Below are 15,905 nucleotides of genomic sequence, written 5' to 3'. Positions count from 1 at the left end.
CTGGACTGGAGTCGAATAATGTGGGACCCATCAACCCAACTTTTAGTGTCTCCCAAGTTGATGGACGTAATGACGAATTTTTTTCCCAGTTACACTGAATTGTAGTCACAGTTCCTTATATCTCTGGCCACTGTTCTTCACAATTGCTTCTTGAAGATCTTCATTTTGTACATTTGTTGGTCTTCCAGCACGTGGTGCGTCTTTGAGTGTTTCGTCACCATCCTTAAACTAGTTAAACAACTTGTTGAACTGTACGAGTAGTAACGACACCATCATCAAAGGCCTGGCATATCTTCCGCCCCGCCGCAGCGATTAGAACCCAGTTTAAACTTGTACAGCACACACGTCCTTATGTCGCTCTATGGAGGTCCCATGTTCACTCTGTCCTTACGAAAGTTCACGGTGTAACTGAAGTGCCACAACCAGGTAGTATGTTCGATATACCCACACCAACAACTGACCATTGCCTTATCTCCATTCACATTCAACTCACGGTGTGACGGTCAGTTGAACATACACCTCCAAGGAAACGAAAGAACTTCCTTTGTGCCCGTCATAATTATAGGATAGAATCTTACGATAATAAACGAACTTTACTAATTTATTTATAGAGTTGCTACAGCGAACTGGAAGGAATATTAATATCGTCGCCTCCATGGCAGAGAGGCGTAAGTTGCATTTTTATTTTTCTAGAGGAGAGAGAGAAAAAAATTTTTGCTTGATTTGAATCTCTCGTTACTCTCTCAGATTAGAAGCAATCTGAAATCTTTTTCTTATTTTGATATTTAGAGGTCAAAGGTTACTTATTATGCCTTTTGTCATGTATATTTTCATACATAACTTTTTATTGAATTTTTACATGTTAGTGTCATACATACGCCCTTATGTCATAAACAATTTATTTACAACAATGTTCTTAAATGACTTTTTACATACTACTGTTGTTTACTTACGCAATAGCAAAACAGTATAAAACTGGTTACCGATTATACAAAATGAATTAAAAATACAATTATAACAGCATTCCAGTATTTTTTCTATCAGAGAAAAATTAATTTTTCTAGATTGGACTTAGCCACGTTCTGTTTGCTCAACGAAGAGAACGGTAGAGAAATCAATAGTTTTTTAAACATAGAGATGCAACAGTGCTGATTATTTTTTACCCATTACTAGATTAATTTCGATCTTCATTAGCGATTCACCAGATTACGCACAAGTTCTTTCACTTAGTGTCCGAGTAGGATATCTCTAAGTAGTCCTTAGCGTCATCGGATGTAACTTGCGAGACTTGCGAAAAAGTTGCGATACTCTTGCGGTATTACTATAGTGTTACAGAGTTTCATTAATTCATTAAAATGAAAACTTTTAGTTTTACGTCCCACGCTTATGCCGGTTAGGCTAAAGGAGACGGTGGTTATGAGAAATGAGTGAAATGGTGGAATGAAGAAAGTGGGAGGAAACGGGAGAACCCCAAGGAAACCCACGCAAACGATGTTTGTCTACCAACAACTACACTTGGCGGGGGCTAGGATGGAACCCGGGACCCCAACCACCAGTGGTGAACGCTCTACCACTGAGCCACCGCGGCCCCGTCATTAAATCATTCTTCTTTTCCTTGGAATTTAGTAGCAGTCCTGAGTGCAGCTGAGGAAGGTTGTACTCCTTTCTAGGTGTTCGTATGGATCTAGAATGTGAGGATTCTTTAAAAGGCTCTGTCATCCTTTCCTTGAAGATAATCTTATTTTCGTCTTGCGTGAATCTTAGCCATCTTAGCTTTTGCCATGGTAAAGTAACATCATTCTGATCTATGAACGTAGCTAACTTATAATAGCTTTTTGCGGCATCAAAATTATAGAAATTTTCTGTTGTCATCGAATGTACCGTGAATGGTTGCGACTTCCGTCTTGCTATCTTAGCAACTATACACCAATCAGAAGGTGTATAATTATCTATGTTCTTTGTGCGTTCTACGACGCTGTGCGTAGAATTAGCTTCCATCTGAGTGTGTCCTGGTTCAAGAAACTTGTGGTCAATACAGGTTAGTTACACTTGTATTATGGACGGCATACATACACATTGCTGCAAATTTCTTGTTCAAATTCTGTCCACCACAACAGTCTGAATACATCGTCACTTGTTTTACTCGAGGAAATAAATTTCGCGAGTAGAATGCAAGAGGTAATTTCATCAAAACCTCTTTTACCCCTTGTTTTATCCCATATGTAACAAAACCCTTCGCGCGTGGCTAGATTGTAGATGGTCAGGTTGTAAACATTAGGTTTACGAACATAATACAAAACACTCGTTTTACATGATGGCGTTGTCAAGACTTGCTGAAGATCAAAACAGATAGCTGCATGGGAGTCGTCCATTATTGCTTCTTCTTTGTCTTTTTGGTTTTCTGATCTTGCTTTATTTCTTTTCAAATGTTCTTCATAAACCAATTTCTCTCTTCCCTTTTCTCAGAACACAAATTTTTAAACCTGACACAAGTTTTACATTGATCTTTCTTCGACTTGTACATCTTGATATTCATTTCTTTCAGAATCTTCCACTATGAAGTCCGCTGTATTACAATTTCAGGTGAAACTTTCTTCTTGATGCTGTATTCCTTATAAAGCTTGTAGAGCTTCTCAAAAGACAGTCCTGGCTCAGCATCGTAATAGTAGGTTGATGAAGATCGACAATAATGAGAGTCAACTCGGGGCATTGATAGTACATGCTCCTTTGCAACATTTTTTGCTGCTGATGTTAAACTGTTTCGGCTTGTGTTTCCCTCGAAGCTCATGGTCTGCACTTCCGGAAGAAAGTCCTTTCTGTAAAACGAAAGGACACACTTTATCACTAACGTCAAGAATACAAAGGAAAAACTGCGTGTAAACTTGCATCATTTTCCCATCGATAGTTAAATAATAGTCAAGTGTGTACTGCCTTCTGAACGTGGTGTTATGTTTTCCGCGTGACTTTAATCTTCGCTTCATATGACGCAGAAGATAATCTCTCTCTCTATGAATGTCTCCTAGTTCCGATCGAGATACACTTACTAGAATACGATACACTACGATAATATATTTTCGTTCGCCATTTTCAACACGTTCCTTATATTCGTTCAACGTAAGTTGGTAAATAGGATGTATTTTTTTAATATTTGTATGTATATTCTGTTAGAATATCATCATAACGCATACATAATCCAATGTCTTTTAACCCAAAAAAGGCGTTACTATGTATGGTGATAAAGACAAATCCTACATAGTTTCTGTTAAGAAATCCGAAGGTTCGTTTTTCATGTTGTGCAATAGCTGACACCTTTTCTTCCCACTCTTTTTGTCCCAAAGTATCTCTTATAAGGCAATTCATTCCTATGGAGGGTCCAAATAATTTCTTTTCATTTTTCTTAAATTCAGTATGCTTATTTGCATTGGAATAGGACGTATATTGAGGTTTCAAATGTTCACTAATAATAATAATAATAATAAAGACAAACTCCGTATGAGGACAGATTGTATGAAAATCTGTGACATTGTCCCTAGTGTTAGTCAAAAGTTACAAAACAGTCTATATTGAAGAGAAATGTCAGGACCATCAAGGCATACTTTCTGCATACATCCCTATAACTAGCTAAATGTTAAACGGAAAATTCCCAGGCAAATTTCATGTAGAAAGTATTGATACTGAACTCACAAGTGCCATAAAAAATTGTTTTTAAGTTATGGTAATGCCATGCCAGCTAAGCTATAGAAGACGTCGATGATGAGAATGAAAGAAATATTGGAATAAAGGAAGTGCAAGGAAGCGGAACCCGGAGAAAACGTACACACAGGTGTGTTTGTTTAGCACAATTCCCACTAGGCAGGAGCTGGGTGGAACAGGGTGAACCGTTAAATTCACAACACTTCGGGAATAATAATAATAATAATAATGGTATTAAAAGTCATAATATTGCCTTAAGATTTGGCAAAACTTACTTAAACGTAGGGATTTCGTGGAAGGGGTTCCGTACATTCAATACACACCTCTGCAACTACCCAAATCTAAACGAAATCGTTCCACTAAAGTTTCATGTAGAAGGTATTCTACTGTACGTTTTAAGCAAAATAACTATATTGAAAATATTTGAATATAATTGAACAGTAAGCCATGTATTAAACTAACATGTAGAATATGCAGATATAATTATAAAATATTTGCTACAAAAATATATATACAGACCACAATTCATTGAGCTCTGAAACACAAAGTAACAAAATAGCGTATGAGATTCAATCCACAGAGCAATTGTTACTTAAAAAGTGGCATACACTATTTCGAGAATCGAGATAAGACGAAGAATGTTTACGATACTTTCGCTCCGTTTCGATTGTCATTTCTAAAGCGAGACGTTAATTTGAGTTACTCTGGTCCCGTCTCGAATATAACATGTTAATTCTCATCCCCATTTTGTTTCTTTTGTTTTAGAATCGAGGTGAGAAATTCTTCTCATGGGCAACATTAAACAAAACCGAAATATTTTTTGCCAGATGTCACGTTTCTGCTTGTAATGGCATGAAATGAGTTATAATAAGTTCCTAATTTTTGATCTTCTACGCGATTATTATTATTATTCCTGAAGTTTTGGTGGTTAAAGTATTGAAACATCCGAGTATAAAATAGCTGAATATAATAAAACGTGTGTCACCGCCGATCAATCGCCATCAAAATTCCTAAGGTAAAGAAATTGCCCGACGTGGATTCGATCCAAGAACCTCCAGTTTACTGGGCAAGCGCCTTGACCACTGAACACGATCACAACGCTGCATATGATTCGTCCTTAATCTGGTTATGTTAGGTTCCTTTGCCTACGCTTGCAAACTTGTATGTCATTTCTCTTTGTTTCAGATCAGCGAGATAGCGTAAACATATTTTCGTTGTATGTATGGAGGTCTCATCTCGTGTTAATATGTGCCTTCTCTCATGGGTGGCGATTAGGGGGGCAGTTGCCTCCCCACTTTTCTGAAGTGACACATTGATGTATATAGTTCATTCGGAAATATAAAGTTATTGTATATACTACTGGTTCACAGAAAGTAATGATGCCATATATTTGCCGTTGCGTGAGTACGTATTAGTTATTTCTCTTCCCGTGGTGTTAAGAAAGCTACAGGAATTGTTTCAATTGCCACGGAAAATGGTCCAAAATTTAACCTATTGGAGCGCAATAATTCCAGCGTACTTTCATTTCTTACTTAATGTTGTTATTCAGCCCCTTTGAAACTAATTGAGATAACGTTTCGCAAAAAAAAGGCTTTCACAAATTATTCTTTAATTGCATAAAAATTGAGAGTTCCTAAAATGTATTTTCTTTTTCTAATAGTAAGGAATATTGAATAAAAACAGAGTAATAAGAAACAACTTCTATCTCTTCCATTGTTTTGCAATGTAATATACGAGTGAAGTAGTGTGTTTAGGAGTGTACGAGTGTATATACAATTAGATTTATTGAACTCAACATAATTCTAGGTTTCAGAATTATTTTGTATAACTGGAGTGTGTAGTGATTCTAAGTAGTGTTGAGTTTAGATGTATGCCAAGAAAGTGAAAACTGCACCTAATGGCAACGAACATGTTTCGGGAAGCTACAAAAATACTTCTTTAAATGACACAGCATACGCTCGTAGTATTTACTGTCTTTCTAAGAGTAATAACGTACATTTAATAGCATTGTGGAATTAAAAATATAAGTTGTTCATTAATTCCCGGTTTCGATGTAACTTTTGCAAAACAAGTCTCATTTTTCATTAAGTAAGAGATACATGTAGGTTCTGCAGACAACTTTCCCCTCAACCCACCTAACTGTCAAAAATTTATGAAGCCATCACTGACTATTGTACTTTAACACAGAAGGATAACCCAAAGTGAGATCGCATAGACTTTTATAACATTTAAAATCAAACAAAAAATGAGCTAATTATTTTTTATCAATTTCGTTTATGGAAAAACTTCTATAAAACAATACAAACATACATTTAACTATCTAAAACTCTTCTACTACTTTCTCATTCTTGGGATCATATGTAAAGTTATTTTGTCCAATTAAATTCGCATAACATATAGTATTAGCAGCCACAGCTTCTGCAAAGTCTACTACAATCTTTATGTTTGTTCTCTCATTTACCGATACATTCTTCCTCTTACTACAATTAATCACATACATTGGTCTATTATCTATAAACTCTTTAGGGTCATAGTACATTTCGGTATTGCCACATGTTATTCTCTTAAATGCAGTATAATCTTCGTACATCTTAAAATAATCCTTGTTAGCAATATCTAAGTTTCTTGATTCTTTTGGAAATACCTCATTCCTTCCATTCTTAAGATAGATATTCTTTACCTTACAATGATCAAACTTACTTGCATCTGCCGTTTGTTTACCGCTTCTATCAGTTTGGAACATTACACCTACGAAACCAGGCATATCAAATTGTCTAGAATTAAATTGAGTAGTAACATCAAACTCCAAGAAAGAACCTACAACAGTCTTCTGAACACATTGATAAGTATGGAATGAAAACATGATTTTAGGTGCTTTAAGAATATTCAACTTTAACTTGTTTTCATAATTAGATTCGTATTCAACAATAGGCATTCTTATCTCCATACTTTTTATTGTTATTTTTCCATCATGAGGAGCTGCTGCACTTGCTCCTGATCCAGTCCATTTGTACAAGACATCGTTATTGTTGTTAGCTTTTGTAAATGTTATTCTCAATCCACCTTTCCACATAACTTCTTTATAATCACTTAAAAAGCCTGGAATTAATCTTAATGGATACAAAACACTAAAGTGCTTTCTTAGACCAAGTTTATCATCTGTTTCAAATCCTGCTTGTTTTAAATATTCAACTTCGGGTTAGGAAATCTTTAATGTTCCGATAGCTGTAGGTGTTATTCCAGGTAGTTCAATCTTATCTATAACAACTCCATGCTTTCTAACCTCAATTTGAGAAAAGAAGAATGGTAAGAAGTTATCTACAAGTTTTATAGTATCATTTGCACCAAATGTTCCTCCAACTGATGCATCAACAACTTCAAAAGTCATATGACAATCTGCTTTGTGTGGATGTATGAACCCATCGCCCACATCGAAATCAAACTCAATATCTTTGTTAGCTTCATTCAAATTATTAAATGTTCTTGTGTTAGTTTTAAAACTCTGTAACTCGTAACTCTCAACACTATCCACTTATTATAAAGAAAATCTTGAAACAACGCTTTTATGGGGTATACCCATAAAAGAATCATACATAATAACATTTAAAAACTTATAATCCCCATCCTAACTTAACCTTAGCATTCATAGCAGTACCAACTCCAAAAGCAGCTAATCGTTCACCAATTGACGCATCACTACTAAATGCTCTCTTCCATGCTTTAGTTTCTAATTCCTTATCTGCAATAGGTCTTGACTCTGTATCTTTATTGTCTCTGTAGTATATATCATGTTCTTTACAAGCCTCATCTAATGGGTTAATACCTTCATCACCTCTTTCTAACCTTTCTTGAAGCTTCGTAAAAGGCCCACAAAATCTGAAGCCTGGTATATGTAACTCCGGTATCCCCTTCATGTTTAAAATCTTATTCATTAGTCCTTTTCCAAGCTTCTCATCATTCCAGAATCGTGGTGGTAATGTATTTAAGATCTTAACCAAATACCCTATACCATTTGGATCATTAGGAATAAAATGTAAAAGCTTATTATTAATCATACTCACTATACCTACTTTCTCATTATAAAAGTTACTATTACCAGCCTTTCCTTCTCCATCTATAACTATTAACCGATCAATTAACTTTCTCACATCATCCATCCATATATATTCTTTAGGTATCTCTGTATATTGTTTAATTCCTTCACCAGTCCTTTTAGGAGTTGGAAGTAAAGATGGTTTAATATAATTATCCTAAAAAGGCTTGATAATATTAATGTACTTAGAACCTCTATTAGATGCTAATTTTTTATCTCGATTATATTTTTGGAAGGCAGCATCTGAGTCTATTATTATTTCCTTGTACTGTTCAAAATCGTCATCATCATAATCTTCAATGGTTTTATTAGTATTCATCGTTAATAATTCCCATAGACCTTCTGTTCCTTTATAAGTTTTACCATTAATTATCAAATCATCGCCATTCACTTTAACTTCCAAATTTCCTATGTTATTTATTATTTTTCCATCTTCTTCTACAGTTCTTATTCCAAACACACTATCATTTCTTTTACTATAATATTTCGTTGCAATCTTACCAAATGATTGTGCTGTTCTTTAAGGCTCTACTCCTTCCACTTTATCTTTAATTTGTTTTCTCATTTGTTTTATTTCTCCTGTTATAGGCGTATCACTACTACTTGGGGAACTATCACAAGTTATCTTTTTAGGTGTTTCTAGTAGACTAGGATCTATTGAAGCCGTCTTATGTACAACTGGAACAAGTTCAGTTATTAGATTTTTTGTTCTGCTACTTCTTTGATCTCACTTCCTAAATTTTGAATAGCATCAATTACAAGTTGCTCTTGTGTTTTAAATTTATCATATATACCTGCTCTTTCTTTCTTCCAAGATTTGAAGCCCTTTTTTAAGAACTCCTTTAACATGATATTCTTATTAATATCTTTCTCATCCATTTATTATATAGAAGACGAACAAACGTCAATAAACGTGAAAAAAGTCAAACGTTTATAAAGTGTTTTATCTTGTTCCTATACTTACCATTGTTTACCTTCCTTGTCATATCAATTACTATAAAACCATAATCTTCTTGCCAACATTTTGAACATATCTCTTTAAATTTATCATAAGACATATCTCCTCCAACAAACTCATTATACACATGTTTAAGATAAGTATCATCTTGTCTAAATATGCATAGGAAGTTAACGTTATCTCTTATAAGCTGTTTAGGTACTTTTGAATATGTTTGTGCAAGATAGAAACAGTCTAAATGTCTATGCCTACCTCTTGTAAAGTAATTTCTAACAGTATCTTGATTCTCTAAAATCTAATAATCAAACACAACAACAGAGTATTTTTCACATCAATAGGTACAATAGAATCATTACCGCTTAAGAACGTTGCTATTTGCTCCTCAAACTTTAGTTCTGCTTTTTCAAATCGATCTTTTAACTGCTCATACTTTGGCTGATTCATGCTTTTAGAATATATATAGAAGTAATTATTGTTTAACCAACCTGGCTGTAATAAAAAATTAAATAACAAAAAAGTTTAACCACACCCAGATGGACCCACTATAAGACATCGAATATCATCAGGTATAAGTTCTCCATTTCTTTTCTTAACTGTTGTTTCTTTTATCATCTCTTTCACATCCCAATTAATAGTTTTCTTACTCATTCATTATAGAGAAAATCGTCTCTTTTATGATCTTATATCTTTAAGTTGTTCTCTGATCTTAAGCAACGTATCTTTTATATATTCGTTATCCATTTCACCATTTAATGTTATTATCATCTCTAACTGTTCTTTAAATGAGTTAATACAAGTGACAATGGTTTTATATTCATCTTTTCTTTTGCTTATGTTTAACTTAAAAGACAAACCTGTTATTATAGCACTTCCAGTTGCAAGAGATGTTGTTAATATTGAGTAAATTGTTACAGGTATAAAAATATTAATAAATCCAGTTGTTGCAGAAAGTATAATCGACAACGTGATGAAAGTGTAGTATGCATATTTAACAATTCGTAGTTTTCTCTTTTTCTTCTTTAAACTATATTCTAACTTTTGAATGACATCTTCTATTAACTTGATTACTTTCTCTCTTGGAATATCTCTAGGTAAATCAAACTGATTCATTTATTATATAATAAATGGCTAAGGTATTTAAGTTAACGAGTGATACTTCTGTTTTAAAGAAGAAACTCCATTACGAATTAGACAACAGTAGCAACTATTTAAGTATAGGACTAGTTGGGTTTTACACATACATATCTAACTCCAAACAACAGAAAAAAACAGTTTCTCATATGGTGATAGACAAGTTTTTATACCACAAGGGCAATATAATTTAAAATCACTTAATGAGTATTTAAAATCTGAATCCATCAACATAACATTATCAGAAGATCATTTAAGAAATAGAGTTAAAATAGAAACTGATAGTAATGATGTTACAATTGAAGGTATAGGTACTGTCCTCGAGTTTAATGTTCTTGAAGTTTTAGAAAAAAACAAAACACATATTGAAAGTAAGTTGCCAAAGTTTCATCCGTTTGATACTATAAATGTTCACTGTAATATAGCAGATGGTATGTTTGTTAAAGATACAGAATACACACATAGAGAAACAGGAATTATAGCATCATTTAAAACAGATGCTGAGTTTAAACATAGTATTATTTATGAGCCTACTTATCCATTATTTTTCCCTATATCCAAAGACAAAGTTGACAATTTTGAGATAAGAATAACAGATGAGAATGATTCCTTAATTGAATTTGGTGGAGCAACAACAACTGTACTTTTACAAACTAAGATTTTCTCTTAAATAAATAGGAAGATGTGTTCTATTAAAGGTTGTATGTTTAGTGTTCCTTATAATGAACTAAAAGATTTAAATATTGATCATGTATTAACAAAGAAACAACTTAGTGATAAATCTAAGAAAATTAAAGAAGGTAAAGGAATGGATTTAACTTTAACTACTGCACAAATGAAAAAGATTAAGAAAGAGCATATGGGTGGTTTTATTTTTACAATTCCTGCTATTTTAGCAGCTTTAGGAGCAGTTGGCTCATTAGCAGGTGATGCAGCAGCGATTACTAAAACTGTATTGGATGCTAAGAAGAATAAACAAGAACTTGAAGAACAAAAAAGGCACAATATGGCTATAGAAGAAAAGCAGGGAGCAGGTAAACCAAAGAAGTCAAAAAACTAAAACCATTGACCAACTTCGATATAGAGAGGTTGGTTAAAGAATTAAAGATAAAACGATTTAGAGGTGTATTTATGAGTGACGAACTTCCACAAAAACCCTATGTAAATGAGTGTGGTGTAGTTAACCTTGATAAATCAGAAAACATTGGTACTCATTGGATATGCTATTGGAAAGATAACAACATAAAGTACGTGTTCGATTCTTACGGTGGTGTTCCTCCTAAACAACACTAGTTGTATCTTGGTACCAAAAACTTATTTTACAATGACGAACGAATACAAGACTTTAATTCAGTTATATGTGATCATCTTTGTGTTAAGGTTTTAAATCTTCTAAATCAAAGGTATTCTTTTAGTGATGTTATGTATATGATTAAAAATGATTAAATATTATTAAGTTTAAGTACTTTTATGGTTTATATCCATAAAAGTTTTGTTTTAAGATAAATGTGGAAGCTATACACAATAGATTTTTAGATTATTTTAAGAAGCATGAGGATGAACTAGATGCACTAGTTAGATTTAACTTTAATTGGTGTTTTCAAGATGTTAGTAAGATAGACTTAAAAGATAAAAACAACGCATATACAGTTGTTCAGTTATGGAAAATGTTAATACCTAAATTTTTGTATACGGAAGAAGAATTAGTAAAGTTATATCCAATAATTCCCTTAAAGGATATGTTATCAAATTATAGTTCTAGACCATTAAAATGCAGTAATTGTGGTAGTAAGTCATTAACAAAATTTAGGAGTACATTCATTTGTGATGATTGTTCTGTAGCGAATGGTTTTGTTTGCAGTACTAATGAAGGAATGAGAGCTGCTTGCGTAAGAAAACCATGGTATGGTACTATAAAAACATTTAAGTTACAGTTATCTCGTTTGCAAGCTTTACAGGATAGAATTATTCCTGAAGATGTGATCAAGGTGTTAAATGATGAATTTAGAGATATATCAAAACATTTAATATCAACAAAAGATGTTTTAGAAGTACTAAAGAAAAACAAATACACAAAATGTTATGATGATGTTTATTTAATACACTATCACCTCACCGATCAAAAGCCATTAAACTTACGACATATGGAAGAAACACTTATAAACGACTTCGAAAACTTATACGAAACCTTTAAAGAACTGTATCCGAAAAGAGTATTGTTTATTAACTTAAAATGTGTACTGTACCATCTGTTGAAAAAGCACGATGTTCATGTTGATATTGATTTTAAACACACATCTAAACAAATAGAGATGTTAAAGAAATTTTTTGAAAAATTAGAATGGGCATTTTCTGTATAATAAATGAGTATGGATATATTTGGTAATGTTAAAGATAGAAAAGGTAATATTGATATTAGTGAAGAAAAATTAAAATTGTTGGAGAATTTAAATGATGTTGTTAGCGTAAGTCAACTTAGATCAGTAGAAGCTCAATTAGAGAACGATAGAAAACGATTTGAAGATGCATTAGAAACGTTACAAGACACATACATAAAGAAAGAAGATTTTCAAAAGATTAGGATGGATACTACTAAACTGGTTATGCAGAAAGAAACCATGCCTCTACTATATCGATTAAAAGTTAAATACGTTAAAGAGCCAATCTTTAGAATATTTAATCTCTCTAACGGTTACAAATTTCTTTATAATGGGAAAATAATGCACATGGACTTAAGTTTGGATAAATACTTTTTAGATATATATTTGGGTGATACTTTGATTAAAGAGATACCTTTTGACTTTAAGAAGAACGATATAATTACGATTAAACCAAATAAAAATTCTGCTATGGAAGAAGGACAATTATTGTTTGTTGTAATGTACATAGAGAGAGAGCTTTCCTAAAGACGTTTGCTATATAATAAATATGGATATTTTTGGTAATGTTAAAAGTATAATAGAAGAATCTAGAGAAGATTTGACATCCTGGGTTGATTTTAAGAATAAAAGATTGGTTAATGTATCTAATGCTATCGATAAAAGAGATGCTGTAACATTAGAACAGCTTGAATCAGTGAAAGAAGAGTTTAATTTACTTACACGAGAAAAAATTGTTGAATTACCATGTCGATTGGAAGAATATGATCTTGGGAAACCAGCCTTTTTTGTATATAATTTAGCTGCTGCCTACAAATTTCTTTATAAAGGTAGGTTAATGCATATAGAATCAAGTCTTAGTAAACATCTTATAGATCTATTTTTAAATGACGCTTTAGTTGAAAGTTTTCCATTACACTTTAATATACATGATCAGTTAACAATTAGACCAACCAAAGATTCTGATTTAAAAGAAGGTAAGTTATTATTGATTATTATGTATATAGAAACAGAAGATGAAAACGAATCAAGTGATGATGACGATAATGTTAAAAGTATAGAATTAGGTAATGATAAATCTTAATTTTTTTTCGTTGATTTTCTGTACAATAAATAATGAGGTATTGTGTTAAGTGTAACAAATTGACAGATACGGAGAAAGATATTATTAGAATTGAACAAACAAAGAATGGAAGATATCTAAAGAAAGGTATTTGTTCTGTATCTGGTGTTACTAAAACTCAATTCGTTAAAAAGCCCGATTGACTAGAAGAAGGTAAAGGTGTTAGAGAAGACATTACAGAAGAAATTCACAAACCATCTAGAAAAAACTTTGACAGATTAAGTGTAATTATAAAAGGTATTGATGATCTTTGGCAAGCTGATCTTGTTGAAATGGATAGTGGAGTATTAAAAGATGTTTCCAAATTAAATAAAGGCTATAAGTATCTGCTAACGATTACACTAGTTAACAAATTTAAACTTTTTGTTTGTTACATGAGAAAAATCACCTGATCTTAAAGGAACTTTTTGCGCTGAATTCGAATATGCACTCGGCTTCTCTCCATCACGTACAATTTTCCCTAACAGAGTATTTTCGGGAAATTCCTTCAAAAATTTCCCTTTTTCAGATATTTTATTCCCCTAGATCCTGTCCCCTTACATATAGTAACATAGAACTTATACCTAAGTATACCTTGATTTATATTTAATAAACCCTAAAAATTTCGTAAAAATCGCTTTGCTCTTTCTAGAGAAATAAATATATTTGTATGTATACTGTGTACACTGTTTATTGCACCTGATAGTAATGCTTTCAGATCTCCTGAGTTGGGGTAAAAACGATTTGCTATATTACTACAAACACAGACATAAAAATGAATATTTACAATAGTCAACAACACACTTGTATTGCACTCTGTAAATTAGAAACGTGTATAAAAATAGAATATACTTCCAACGTATATTTTTTAAACGTACAGTATATGTATATCTTAATACATATATATACAATTCTCCAAGTTTTTTCGTTTTGTTCATGGAATGGTTATCAATATTTGTTATCAAATGTAACAGAATGCAAAAGAAAGAAAGAATGGAATACAGACTCATTGTTGACAACAATGAACTAATGCTGTCTGAATTTTCCACTACGGTATCGTTTCCCCCCTCCCCCCGCGCATTTCTTTCTTTCTTGTGTTCTTGACACCTGGTGAGGGAGTTTTGTACATTTTTATATTGACGTGTGGTTTAACACTACTTCACTTTCAAAGTTGTCTTTGCTGCTAAGAGTGCTTTCATGTTTGATCTTAACGGCATTATACCCAACTAAGACCAGAAGTTTAGTTTGTGATCAGTACAATGGCGTCAAGAGGACGGCGTTCGTGTGTTAACTCACCAAATAGTTTTTGTTATGTGTGTGGCCAGTTTGTAGTTAAAGGACAGTGTAGATCCATTACGCCATCGGTGAAACTAGCATATTATATATATTTCGGATGTCGTGTGGGAGATCAGGACAAAACTTGGGCACCCAACATAATTTGTGCGTCGTGCTACGTCACTTTACTTGCATGGGCCAAAGGGAAACGGAGGTTCATGAAATTTGCTGTACCAATGGTGTGGAGAGAACCCACCAACCATCTGGATGATTGTTATTTTTGTCTCACAGTAGTTAAGGGACATTCTAAAAAAGCAAATACACAATAAGTTATCCCAACGTTAAATCCGCAATTAGACCTATTCCGCACGGGGATGAACTTCCACTTCCCGAGTACCCTACCAACTGGGAAGAGATACGGCCAAAAGACTCTGATGATGATCATGACCTTGATGAACCATCGACATCAACATGTACATCCAAGGATCCAACGTTCATCCCTGACTGTGTTCGCGAGCCACATTTCATCCGGCAATGTGAACTTAATGACCTAGTCCGTGATTTGCACCTGACAAAACAAGAGGCGGAACTTCTGGGATCAAGGCTCCAGCAGTGGAACTTATTTAATGCAGAAACGAACATATCAGTGTACAGGAAAAGGCATGTTCAATTCTCAAGCTATTTCTCAATGCAAGATAATGTGTGCGTATGTACGGATATAAATGGGTTGATGGCGGAGCTAGGAATTCCTTACGTTCCAGAAGAACGGAGGTTATTTATCGACGCGTCAAAGGTCAGCCTTAAAGCTGTCCTTTTACATAATGGAAATAAAAAACCTTCTATACCACTTGCGCACTCAGTGAAGATTAAGGAATCCTATGACACCATGTCAACTTTGCTAAATCTTATAAATTACAAGGACCATTGTTGGCAAATATGTTGTGATCTCAAGATAGTTGGTATTTTATTAGGACTGCAGTGCGGTTACACGAAGTACCAATGTTTTTTATGTTTATGGGATAGCCGAGCTGATGACAAACATTATGAAGTGAAGGAATGGGAACCTAGAGTGAATTACGTACCTGGAGAATGCAACGTCAAATACGCTCCTTTGGTAGATCCTAATAAGATATTACTACCGTCACTTCATATCAAGTTAGGACTTATGAAAAATTTTGTCAAAGCCATGGACACATCTGGTGAAGGTTTCAAGTATTTGCGAGATAAGTTCCCTAACCTGAGTGATGCTAAGATTTCAGCGGGAGTGTTTATTGG

This window comes from Thermobia domestica, chromosome 7 (assembly GCF_964235325.1).
Source record: "Thermobia domestica chromosome 7, izTheDome1.hap1.1, whole genome shotgun sequence".
NCBI lineage: Eukaryota > Metazoa > Arthropoda > Insecta > Zygentoma > Lepismatidae > Thermobia > Thermobia domestica.
The sequence above is the reverse complement of the archived record's forward strand: the minus strand, read 5'-3'. Positions refer to the sequence as shown.